Source organism: Taudactylus pleione, unplaced genomic scaffold, assembly GCF_031769625.1.
Source record: "Taudactylus pleione unplaced genomic scaffold, aTauple2 ptg000062l, whole genome shotgun sequence".
Lineage (NCBI taxonomy): Eukaryota > Metazoa > Chordata > Amphibia > Anura > Myobatrachidae > Taudactylus > Taudactylus pleione.
In genome coordinates, this window is record NW_028284464.1 from 568941 (window position 1) to 581925 (window position 12985).

At 43.2% G+C, this 12985-nt stretch overlaps 1 long non-coding RNA gene across 2 annotated transcripts in view; it reads right to left on the bottom strand.

The window, feature by feature from the left end:
- Positions 1-3027: 3027 nt before the first annotated feature.
- Positions 3028-12985, bottom strand: part of LOC148534871 (uncharacterized) — a 45685-nt gene continuing 35727 nt past the window's right edge. For both annotated transcript variants that reach the window (XR_015876512.1, XR_015876513.1), the window contains one exon: positions 3028-3378. This is a non-coding gene — a long non-coding RNA (uncharacterized LOC148534871). The remainder of the gene's footprint in view (positions 3379-12985) is intronic.

A 12985-nucleotide genomic window follows, 5' to 3' on the forward strand; every position in this document is an offset into this window, starting at 1 on the left:
GTCCCTCTCTTACCCCCTGTACTCACTTCCTACATTCCTCTCCTACCCCCTGCATTCTCACTGCCTACTTCCCTCTTCTGCCCCCTGCACTCTCACTGCCTATGTCCCTCTCCTACTCACTGCCTACGTCCTTCTCCGACCCCCTAAACTCTCACTGCCTATGTCCCTCTCCTACCCCCTGCACTCTCACTGCCTACGTCCCTCTCCTACCCCCTGCACTCCTACTGCCCACGTCCCACTCCTACCCCCTGCACTCTCATTGCCTACGTCCCTCTCCTACCCCCTTCACCTCACTGCTTACATCCCTCTTCTACCCCCTGCACCTGACTGCCTTATGTCCCTCTCCTACCCCCTGCACCCCTCACTGCCTACGTCCCTCTCCTACCCCCTGCACCTCTCACTGCCTACGTCCCTCTCCTACCCCCTCACTGCCTACATCCCTCTCCTATCCCCTGCACATCTCACTGCCTACATCCCTCTCCTACCCCCTGCACCTCTCACTGCCTACGTCCCTCTCCTACCCCCTCTCACTGCCTACGTCCCTCTCCTATCCCCTGCACATCTCACTGCCTACATCCCTCTCCTACCCACTGCACCTCTCACTGTCTAGGTCCCTCTCCTACCCCCTGCACTCTCACTGCTTACGTCCCTCTCCTACCCCCTGCACTTTTACTGTCTACGTCCCACTCCTACCCCCTGCTCTCACTGCCTGCGTCCTTCTCCAACGCCGTAAACTCTCACTGCTTACGTCCCTCTCCTACCCTCTGCACCTCTCACTACCTACATCACTCTCCTTGTAGAACACGGTTTTACTTGCTGATCAATACATTATCCATTTTAACATGTTACCGACTGTGATATAATCAACAGTGTCACCCATTGTACTGTCATCAACTGTGTCACCTATGACAAAGCCATCTATAGGTATGTAAGGTTACCTATAGTGACATCATCTATTTCAGTGTCATTAGTAAAGTTATCGATTGTCATCAGTGACGTTATCCATTTCTCTAGTGATGTCATCATTTGTGTTGGAGTCCATTGTAATGTTTTACTGATGTTAACCTACTATGGGCCGTATTCAATTAGCGTAAAAAACTGCAGTTTTTTTCGCCATTGGCGAAAACTGACGTTTTTCGACAGAAAAAACGGTGACATTTTCACAAGAAAAAACAGGCAAAAACAGCAACAAAACAGGCGAAAAAAAACTGGAGAAATGTTTTCTCCATCCCAGACCAGGAGAAAATAAATGCAAAATCCCTATGTTTGGCAAAAAATGTGGGGATTTCTTTCAGAACCCTTTGGACCCCCCCCCCCCCTCCCCAATGGTAAATTCTGAAAAAATCGTAAGTTGAGCACTTTGGCAAAAAAATGAATGCGCATATTGTAGGCGAATAACGGCAACAAAACAGGCGGAAAAAAAACTGGAGAAACGTTTTCTCCATCCCAGACCAGGAGAAAAAAAATGCAAAATCTCTATTTTTGGGTAAAAATGTGGGGATTTCTTTCAGAACCCTTTGGACCCCCCCCCTCCCCAATGGTAAATTCTGAAAAAAAATCGTAAGTTGCGCGCTGTGGCAAAAAATTAATGCGCAAATCATAGGCGAATAAAAAAAATCATAGAAAATGGTTTTAACATATTGAGTCAGATTTTTCGGGGGGCAGTATGGATGTGTCAAGCGTTTTAAACATTGCACGCGATCGCAGCAGGTGTTTTTTTAATGGGTTTTAATATTGCGTTTTTACAACACAAAAATATACTTGCATCCATTTTAACGTACCCCCAACTTACGTGGAACAGTCATTTTCTGGAAAAAAATTGCTTTCTATCTTTTTTCAACGTTTGTTTTTCGTCCAAAATTTTCGTGGTCGTTTTTTCACCAAAGTACGCAACTTACAAATTTCCCCCCCGGTAATTTATCATTAGGGGTGGTGTCCAAAGGGTTCTGAAATAAATCCCCATATTTTTATCCAAAATTAGGGATTTTGCATTTTTTTTCTCCTGGTCTGGGATGGAGAAAACTTTTCTCCAGTTTATTTTCGCCTGTTGCCGCTTTCGCCTGTTTTTTGGTGAAAATTTAGCCCTTTTTTTGGGGGGCAAAAAATAGCCGTTTTCGCCAATGGCAGAAAAAACTGCAGTTTTCACCGCTAATTGAACACAGCCCTATGTTGTAAACCATTTACTTGTGAAGTCATCAAGGATGTCACTCAATAGGATGCCATGGTCAGTAATATCTTGTACGCTATGTCACTAATATTGCCATTGTTATGTCATTAGCCACGTCAACAATTGTGATATTATCTATTCTAATAGCATTTGTGATTTCACTGGTAGTGCTTTTATAACAAATATTATATAGTATTCTGCCTTACTATGTGATCTCATTGTAATATCATTAGTGATGTAACCCAATGATGTTTGTGATACATATTTTTCCCCATCATTGATATCTACTATATATAGCAAGCAACAAAGTGTGTATGTCTGTCTGTACTTTATGCACGGCCAGAATTTTGTACCTAGCTCCACCAAATTTGGCATGGTGATGTAGTTTGACCAGGATTAGGTTTTTGGCTATGTTTGAAGTTTGTCAGGGCCATGGAGGTCTACATGTTGCCCAAAAGTAGGCCGTGGAGTCTCTGATTTGAATTTTTCGTTTAAGCAAGTTCGCTCAGGATGTCTTCCAGTGCCTAAAATCTGCTCTAATCTAAAGGCACAGGCTGATATGTACCAGTGGGGGGCAGACAGAGCTCCAACAAAAGGGCAGTGAGTCGGAGGATCAACTGTCACACTGCACCTGTACTGACAGTTACTAATTTCCTCCAAGCACATTCTCATATGCCATGGTCTCCAATGTTGGTCTGCAGTGTAAAAAATGTAGGCTGCAGATGTACTTCAACGTCAATTTTTCAACCCAGGCAATGCCGGGTATCCCAGCTAGTCATCAATAATTGCACGTTTTAATGTTGGTAATGTTTTCAGTGTCACACAATTTAATGTAATCAGTTTGAAAAATGCTGAAATAAGTTGGTAAGAATTTTGATCTTTGTGCATTCTACTGGACCAGGTGCATATGTCATGAATGTCATTAATTGTGATGTTATACATTGGTGATATCACCCACTGGCATGTCATCGGTGTAATTAGACTTTGATGAAATCTATGATGATTACTACTGCAATTTCACAGTTTTTTGTGATCTAATATTGTCAGAGGTGTAACAATTAATTTTTCTGTACAGATCTTAATTTTTAATAGACAAGAAGCAATCAGAGTAATTTTTCCTTATAACGATTATAAATGTGGGAGCCTGGTCTTCTATTTCCATTATACATTCCTTCCAGAACCAGCCAGCAGCAGGACAGTCCAGCCGTACACTGGAAAGACAGAAGGGACAAAGTGGGTTCCCCTATTTTTAGGGTACATCCAGTTATTTTAATAATGCATAACTATGTCTCTAACTATGTCTAATATAAGGCAACTTATATTGGAATGCTTTAAATTAGTCTATCACAGCAGTCCCTGCCCCGTGGAGATTTATATCTATATTCCCTATCACATTCATACAGATATACACTAGGGTTCACTTTTTCTCAAAAGCTAATTAAACAACCAGTATGTTTTTGGAGTGTGGGAGGCATTCGGAGAACCTGGAAGAAACTCGTGACCTCAGGGCTGCGAGGCATTGCCAACCATTGGTGCAACATTTATTTATTAACAGTTTCTTATATAGCGCAGCATATTCCATTGCGCTTTACAATTGTAGCAACATAAATATAGATCATAATGCGATACAAACAAATAGAACAGTGCGCTCCAATGTTGAATTAATCAATATACTTATAGTTATCATTGTCTGTATCTCTTCTCAATTCTGAAATGCTTCTTAGACGTTCTCAACAAATTCTCTCCATATATATGAGGGGAGAAACAAAAGAGAACAAAATAGCTGATAGTGTAGTATTTCTATGATTTTAGTGGTCCATATATAAATCACAAGAATGGTCCCTTCCACATATGAAACAGAGTTTGTGTTGATCTATTGATAGCAGGTCACCCACAAGTGAAAGTATATCATAGGATGCTCACAATAATGCTTACATCCATTAATATCCACCGTACATATAATGGTTTCTTTAGACTTCTTATCTCTTTGTGCACAAATCAATGGTTATCCATATCGTTACCGCGCCACGTGCCAATCCAACTAATGAGACAGTGGATAGATAAAATAACACCACACCTTTTTTATAAATATAGATTATGTCTTTATTATCTTCTGCCCTACTCTCTCAACCTCCAGAGCCATATGTTATATGTATTTGGAAAAACTTTATTTTTGAACCAATTCCTGTCTCCACATCACCAAACATATACTGGTAAGAAATAATAATTATAAAAAACACTGGTAGTACCACTTTTTCTCTCCCTACCTAATATGGATTCCCTGGGGGTACATACCTAAGCAGTTCTGTAATTCTCTAAGGCTAACAAAGAGGCAATTAGTTTCTGGGGTCAATAGTGCATTCTTGTGTAAAAAGTTCCTTCTCTGTTTTCTTGTTCATGTCATTTAGTTCTAATTCTTTAATAGACTGTATTCTCATTCATATTGGTTCAGTCCCGAAAATGGCTGTCTCTGCTCTCTGTAAGTGATTGGAACACATTCAGATACGGCTTCTATACTATTAAAAAAACTCCCCCCCACTAGCCTGCGTTCACCACTTTAATACTCACAAAATCCATGTAGGCACCCACGATCTTGGGAAAACAACAAAAAATAAACCTTCAAACTGTCCATTTGCAGTGTCCCATCGTGAGTAACAGGTTACCTCCGGTCACTCTCCATTGAAATTAACGGGGAAGTGCTGATTGGCTGAGAGCGTGGGCTGGTTAATGTTATGTCCATACGGTGTGTCTTTCTGCTGCATCCCCCAGGCTAGTTCAGCCTGGTGCTGGTTATTGGAAAATAGGTGGAACCCCATACCGTTGGGCTGGTCTTTGATTTGGGGGGGACCCCATGCATTGTTTTGAACTATTTCTATCCTTTCTAATTATATCCTTTTAAAAAGAATGAAGCCTGCACATATCATACTTATCTGTGCAGTGCTTGTCTGTTGCATAGCTTCTATTTCGCAGTGGTTTCATTTAGAAATCGCCGATATAGTCTGTGGATTCAGTTTAGAAAACAAAGCCGCCGCTTAACAAATGCTATCAATTTGACATGAAAGCCACGGTTTCCAGTAAGTTTTACATTACACCATACCCGCCACTTAGTAAATTTTGCCCAATGTCTTTAAGGCAACATTTAACAAAAAAGAAATAATGTGATATCTTCAGTATAAAAAAAATAGCTGCTGGTCGTGTATCGTATGATGTAGCACGTCTATGATACACAGTGCGGACGCTGATATTGTTGCATACATATTCATAGCGTGGAAACATTACGTGCAATATGATGGATTAAGTATATGAATCAGTCTTCTGCTAAAAGAGCCTTTGAATAGTCTCAAAATAGAAGATGACGATAAAATAGGAAGTGTACATTATATAAATTAGTTAACACTGAAAGCAATCCAAAAACATTTAGTAAAATTTTAAAAAAATAGTCAAAATACAGTCAGAAAAACAAAACAAAACGTTTTTTCATGTCCGTAAGATTAATGCAGCCCCTGCCCCTCAGCCGGGCCCCACACTCAGCCTCAAAATACACAGAACTGCTGCCTTTCAGCTCCTGTCTTTCTTTACTTTTTGGGGCTGTGAATAGGAGAAGGGCTCTTTCATGTGTTAATCATGCTACAGCTTTTCAGATACAAGTGCCTCATACTCAGAGCTGCAGTATAAGCACTGCTGACCAAACAGCATTTGTCTGACTACACACATATTACCTGTGGCATGTTATTAACAAATGAGGGGGCCCATGTGCACCCCACCCCGAAAAATGTGCAGTCTATTGTGCATACGCCATATTTCTGGTGATTTCTCCAGTAATATATGGCGCTATTGCCTCAGTTTTGCTTTGGGGTGTGTTGTGTTTTGTGGGCCCCCTGGACCCAAGGGCCTGCACAAGGGGCTTTTTAAGAGAGATGGGGCCCGTGTGCAGACTCTGGGCCTGATTCAGAGCCGCTCGTTCGCTCCGAGCGATGTTCGCACAACTGCGCATGCATATGGGTCGCAATGCGCATGCGCCATCCAGTCAGCGCGATCGGAAATCGAGCGCTCGCCAAATAGCGAGTGCCTGCTAATTTGAGTGACAGGATGAGGCGTTTGTGGGTGGTAACAGGGGAAGGTGCTTGAAAATGGGGAGTGGAGATCCGAACGCAGGCGTGCCAAACGGTCAAAACGGGCGTTTTAAGGGTGTGCATAATTAACAAAGCAGCGTCATCGACCACGTCACTTGGTTGTCTCTTAGCCTGAACTGCTCGCATAATTGCGGTAGGAAAATCCTACCACAAGCACTGCGAGCAGTTCAGATGCCTTTCGATGTACTTGATTAATCAAATAAATAGCGGAGATGACGTAGGATGCGAGCGGCCAGGGGGCGTCTTTACAAAATAGCGAGCGCATGTTTCGTTCGCTCGCTCAGACATAGAGGCGTCAACAGACCGCAAAGAGCGAGCGCTCAATTTAAATAGCCGGCCCCTTTTTCTGAACGAGCGAGCGCAAATAGCGTCCGGCTCTGAATCGGGCTCTCTGTGCGGGCCCCCTCCTCTCTCGGGCGGTGCTGTAGATTCTGGCTTAGTGCCAGAATCTATTGCACATGTGCGGGCCTCTAGGAAAATGGTGCTCATGCCGCCGCCATTTTCCCAGTGATTTTTGCTGCTCTGCAGCGCCGGCCCAGTGCTGGAGACTATGGAAAGGTAAGCATAAGGCTATATGGGTGCAGGGTGTGCGGTGTGGGCCCCCCTGGACACAGGAGCCTGTGTGCAATGCACACCCTGCACCAATTATAGATACGCCCCTGCCCTGCACCCATTATAAATACACCCCTGCATATTACCTTTATAGGAGTCTCTTATACCCCTTTTCCACCAAAAACCTGGCTCCAACCTGGGACACTGAGCATGGATTAGATCCGGGTTTTACCTCTTTCACACTGGCGGCTGGATTATTATTATTATTATCCTTTATTTATATGGCGCCACAAAGGTTCCACAGCGCCTTACACAGTACATAAATGAGCACACAGGAAAAAACAGTAATAGTAGTACAAAACAATGCAGGACAAGGACATGGTTTATTATCATTGCTGCATACCACAAGCAACAGGGCATCGCAACCAAGTGTTAGGTGCCAATTGGGGAGTTAGGCGTACATGATAGTATAAGTAAGGGAGGAAAAGCACATGAGAGACGAGGGCCCTGCTCGTGAGAGCTTACATTCTAATGGGGGGGGGCAGACAGACAGGGGCAACACACATAGGGTAGATAGTGAGGAAGGAGCATGGGTTAGGATATATGCTGCAGAATGTGTATAAGATGACATGTGTTATGTCAAAATGAAGTCCTTCATTCATCTATCTATGACAATAATAGATTTTATTTATGTGTTATTTGCATGAGAACTGTACAAAATAAAGTAGTTTGCCCTTTAATTTTTTGTATGTTACATTTTAGCATCTAAATACATCCAGCTAAAATGTGGCTATTATGGGACTGCCCCACCATCCTAATAGTGAGTAGTATAGTCACAGCTGCTGGATGCTATGCCATGCTCCTGTGAGTGGGTGCTTCTTACATGCTAGGCCCACCCACAGAGAGGTGCAGCCCTCTCCAACATGCAGTGGCCATGCCCCCTCCAGGGGGGACCTACGTTATTCCCGGGTCCAGCCATTTACACCAGACCCAGGTCTTCCATCACCAAGGTCCTCTGGAAGTTACAGTGGACGCTTATTGGTGAAAGAGTTCCCTTGAACTCTCTGTAGTGCAGGGCAAACGATATTGGGTGTACGCACTTAAAGATATCTTTCAGTGAAGTCATCCTGCCTCATCTCTGAACAGGCAAATCTTGACGATATCGTCCAAATTGGCCTGCATGTACGGACGATCAAAGATATCGTTATCATCCAGCGGGAGCGCGCATCGTTGGTCGTTCATTGCACACACACACGGAACGATATATATTGTTGAACAATATCGTTATCATTCAAAGATATTGTCTCGTCTGTATGCCCCTTTAGAGATTGTCATCTCCAAGAGCTACTGAAGCCAGTCAATCCACTGGTTTGAGGCATGACTTGGGTCGCAGCACTTACACCGCACCGTTACCCAGGTCCTTGCGGGTCAGGGTCAGATTCTCTGGTTATTTTTCGCAGACCCTTTAACACCAAGCTGCGACCCGGGCAGACCTGGCAATAACTCGGATTATTTGGGCAGTGGAAAAGGGGTATTAGTGACCAGTTGCAATATATTCAGACTAGAAGATTTCTTACAGACCAGGCACAACATTCCCATACTGATCACGTAATACATTGCCACATTAAGAAGAAACCACATCTATCTAGTAACAGGCACAGCATTACCATGTTGATCAAATTTACATAAGGTTTTTTGTGTTAATGCCAGAAAAAACAGTGCTATTACCTACCTTAAACAGTTTTACCGCTGTCCCCTTAGAATACAATGGGGATGGTAGAATTAGGCAATTCATCAAGTGGCAAGAACCAAACTCAGGTTGGCATTAGCTTTACTTATCAATGGAGTCAAATCTAACAAGAGAGTCTTAACTGGATTCCCTGCCAGACAAAACACTTTGTGTATGCGTGGACATTAGCCACTGAGGCACATATCACTTTCTCCTATTGCTGGCAAAAAAACAATTGCCAAGGAGGGTTGTCTTTGCCATGGCTGCATGAGCAGCCCTAGCGTAGTAATCATTATGTATCACTGCGATATGCAGCAATACTTTATGATAGTTACAACAGCCACTGAGGCATCAATGATAAATAGACCCCATAACCTTGCTTATCAGTCACAGCATTTTCCATACAGAACAGATACAACTTGCCCGTTATCGACTGCTACACCTGTCGTAATGTAATCGGCCAGTCTCTTGTCCCTAGCATTCCCTCAATACTGTACATCAAAGTTTTAGCTGGTTATAAAAGAGCCATGCTGGATCCTGAATTCAATTTAATCTTGATCATGTCTGCTGTAGGCATTACATTATTCATTATAATGCAGACATATTCTGTATTAGTGCTGGTGACATCACAATGAACTGTGACTAATATTAATATCAGTTACATGAGATTGTGAATATACCAGTGTAGAAAAAATATAATTTATTGTAATAAACTATTCACATAACAATATCATTTTCCACTTGTTCATGTTGGCGTTGTACACTGTTAAAAAGCCCTTGTACTTATTCTATTACTCTCAGGCTGTCCTTGCTGAAATATAGCAATACAGAATGATTTCAGAAGAAATGTATCACTTTATGGCTCTTTAAGGATTATTTATGAGCTTCAAAACACGCAGACTCGCAGCATATTTCGTTTTGCACAGATAGGTCTCTGACTGCCAAGCACATGACATGGACCTACTTTCTGCTTTGGGAAGTGACTTGAGCAAACACTCTGCACAGCCACTTGCCAAGATGGGAATGCACACAACAATATCAAGGAAACAATCTGACGTCAATGTCCTGCGCATTATTTATTTATTAACAGTTATTTATATAGTGCCAGAATATTCTGCTGCGCTTTACAATTCGTGCCCATCACCTCTTTTGGACCACTCCTTTAAGAACTTTTACATCTTACATTATTGTCCTAAAATATTGGTTGTTGTAGCCACATTTATATCTGTAATAAGTCATGAGAATATTGAGATATTGAAATTGCATTAGTATTTGTGTGTACAAAAATGCATTTTCCCAAATAAAGTGCAAAAAAAGACCCATAAACATAGGCCAAGACTAGATGGTGATGTTGCCCATAGCAACCAATCAAATTCTGTCTATCATTTTCTAGAATGCTATAGAGAAATAACTACAATCTGATTGGTTGCTATGGGCAACACCACCACTTGTCTGTTTTATAAGCTTTAGTAAATCTGCTCCAAGGTCTTATTACAGAGTGAAATAGACTCTCTGCCTCATTCAGAGATGGACACTAATATGATTGCAGCTGCGATTTCATACACATCGCAGCAGCGAAAACATGCTAATAGTTACAAAGTTACCTGAGCATAAGGACGCCCACCACTGCATTCTCGTGTGTACGATGTTGCCTACCTGCGTAAATATCGGTAACATCAACACACATTGAGCAGCCATCTTGCCCTTGCGCAAATGGTGAGTGAAGACCAGATCAATTGAGCGCCCACTCACATGGGAGGGTGAGGAGGTCCATTGAGAGAGACCAAATGATGATGTGAGGATAAGGAGTTTAGACGTAGAAGATTCTTTGGGAATATCAATTGGAAATATTGAAGTCATCTAGGATAAGGGAGGAAAGGTCTGAGGAGAGAAAGCAAGGGAGCCAGGAAGCAAAATTATCAAGGAATTTGGAGGGGGGTCCAGGGGGCCAGGAAATTACAGCTACTTGAAGGTGTACTGGTTGGAAGAGGTGTATAGCATGGACCTAAAATGTAGAGAATGTAAGGGATGGTTCTGAGGGTATGAGTTGGTAGGAGTAACCGGGGGATAGAAGGACCCAACACCATCACCATGGCGACGCCCGTGCCAGGGGAGGGGGGGGGGTGAGAGAAGGGGAGCCCCCAGAGGAGAGAGCTGCAGGAGAAGTGGTGTCAGAGGGTGAAATCCAGGTTTCAGTAATGGCTAGGAGATTCAGGGAGTTAGGGCTCTATTTATTAACATTATTTTTACTAAAATAAAGTGAAAAAGGGTGTTTTCACACCCTTTTCACATTATTTTAGTATCACCTATAGTTATTACAGGGCAATTGGAGTAGAATTCGTAAAATTCTACTCCAACCCCTAAGTATCACTTATTTTTAGTAATCAGATTGCATTTCCCATAATTGTAATGGGAAATGTGATCTGGCCAAAGTTACTAAAATGAAATTGTGAAAAAATACCGGGGAAAGCCCTGTGATAATAATCCAGGGTCTCCCCCGGTTATCAGACTCCTGCTCTAAAAGGCAGAGCAGAGCCCGGGGTAGCAGTGATGGCCGGTCGACGCATGTGCGGGCACTTTGTCACGGTATTTTTTCCGAAAATACCGTGGTAAGTAAGCGGATGGGATTCGCAGGGACAGAGCTTTTTCGCAAGCTCTGTCCCTGCAAGGGATTTGTAGTAAATCCCTGTTATATTGCCTGAATTCGCATTAATATCACACTACAATCTGCATTCAATATGCGCATTGTAGTAAATGGAGCCCTTCTTTCACATACCAGGCATTCCAGATAGCACAGGATAGAGGGACAGAGTTTGTGGGAGAGATGTGAATGAGATTTTCAGGGTTTCTGTAGCGAGGAGGTGAGATTAATTTGGGGCTCCAGTGCGAGGAAGGGAACCTGTAGAAGATGGGTCGGAAGAGAGTTTAATGAAATGTGGATGGAGATAGGGTGTAGTGATGGGGAGGAGGGTGGGAGGAGAGGAGATAAGGGGAGCAGGAGGTGGAGGAGACAAGGGGGAAGGATAAAGGTGGAAGCAGGGGGCAGAACAGAGGATTAGGTAGACACTGAATGAAGGGGGGAGTTGAAGAAAACATGGTCATGGTGTGGCTGAGGTAAATAGGGGGAGGAAAAAAAGTAGGAATGAAGTATGAATGTGAGAGAAAGTGCAGGAGATTTGCAGAAATGCCAGTGAAAGTAGAGTGTTGGAGAATGTGAATGCACAATAACAAAAGTTTATTATTGAGCGGAATAAAAGTGGAGATTTAATGGGTGCAGAAATTGAATACTAAAGTAGACTGTGTTAGTAGATAGATGATGTGAGGCTAGGCAAAAATACATAATTTTGTAAGTGTAAAGAGGTAAACTGACATTGGCACAAATACAGTATGCATTGAGATGCTTGTGAAAACCAGAGAGGCAGCACAAGGAGTAGCAAGTGAGGCACAAAGTTCTTGCAGCAACCAGTGATCAATGTCCTGGTTATGCAGACAACAGGTCCTTGCATTGAAGAGATTTTGAACTCACATTTCTTGATCCAACTTTGGCCCTCATTCAGAGCCGTACGCTCTGAGCAGAGCGCACGCTCTGAATGAGGGCCGGGCTCCATTTTCATGGAGCGTCCTCCTGGACGCTCGTATAGCTGTGGGTCACCACCCACAGGCTATACGAGCGTGCATTGTGATGGTCGCGATGGTCGAGACCATCGCGACCATCGAATTTGCGAGCCGGAGCCTGCGGTTGAGGTTTTCAACCGCAAGCTCCGGAGTGATTTTGGCTCTATCAGAGCCAAAATCACTCCCACTGACATCACTAGTGATGTCAGTGGGCCGGCTTCTGACGGGAGGCGTTCCCTTAGGAACGCCCCCGTCAGGGAGGCACGCCCCCGGCACGCCCACCAAAGGGGGCGTGCTGTCAATCAACATTGACAGCACGCCCCCTTTGATCGGACACAACGAGCGAAGGACTTTCCTTCGCTCGTCGCGTCTGGCGCATGCGCACGACGGAGCTCCCTCCGTCGTGCGCATGCTCAGTCCATAACATCGACCCACTTGCGAGCGGACAGCCGCTCGCGAGTGGGTCTGAATCAGGCCCTTTGTCCATATATTGTTATGGTTTTTGAAATTTTGAAGTTAGAGTGTTCTCCTTCTGTTTTACATTGCTGAAAATTTGCTATAAAATGTAAAGTGCACTTTTATATTCTGCACTTATAATTAACAGCTAACAGCCTAGTATTGAACCTTAAATAAAGAGACCAGGCATGTGAATCCACTGATTACAAAAAAAAACCAATACACTCCCACTACTATGGCTAGCAATAAATGTACTTAAACAAAAAACACATACCACATACCTAGGTCTATACATCTATAAGCTAAATAAAAAATCAAAAGGAAATACTTTGC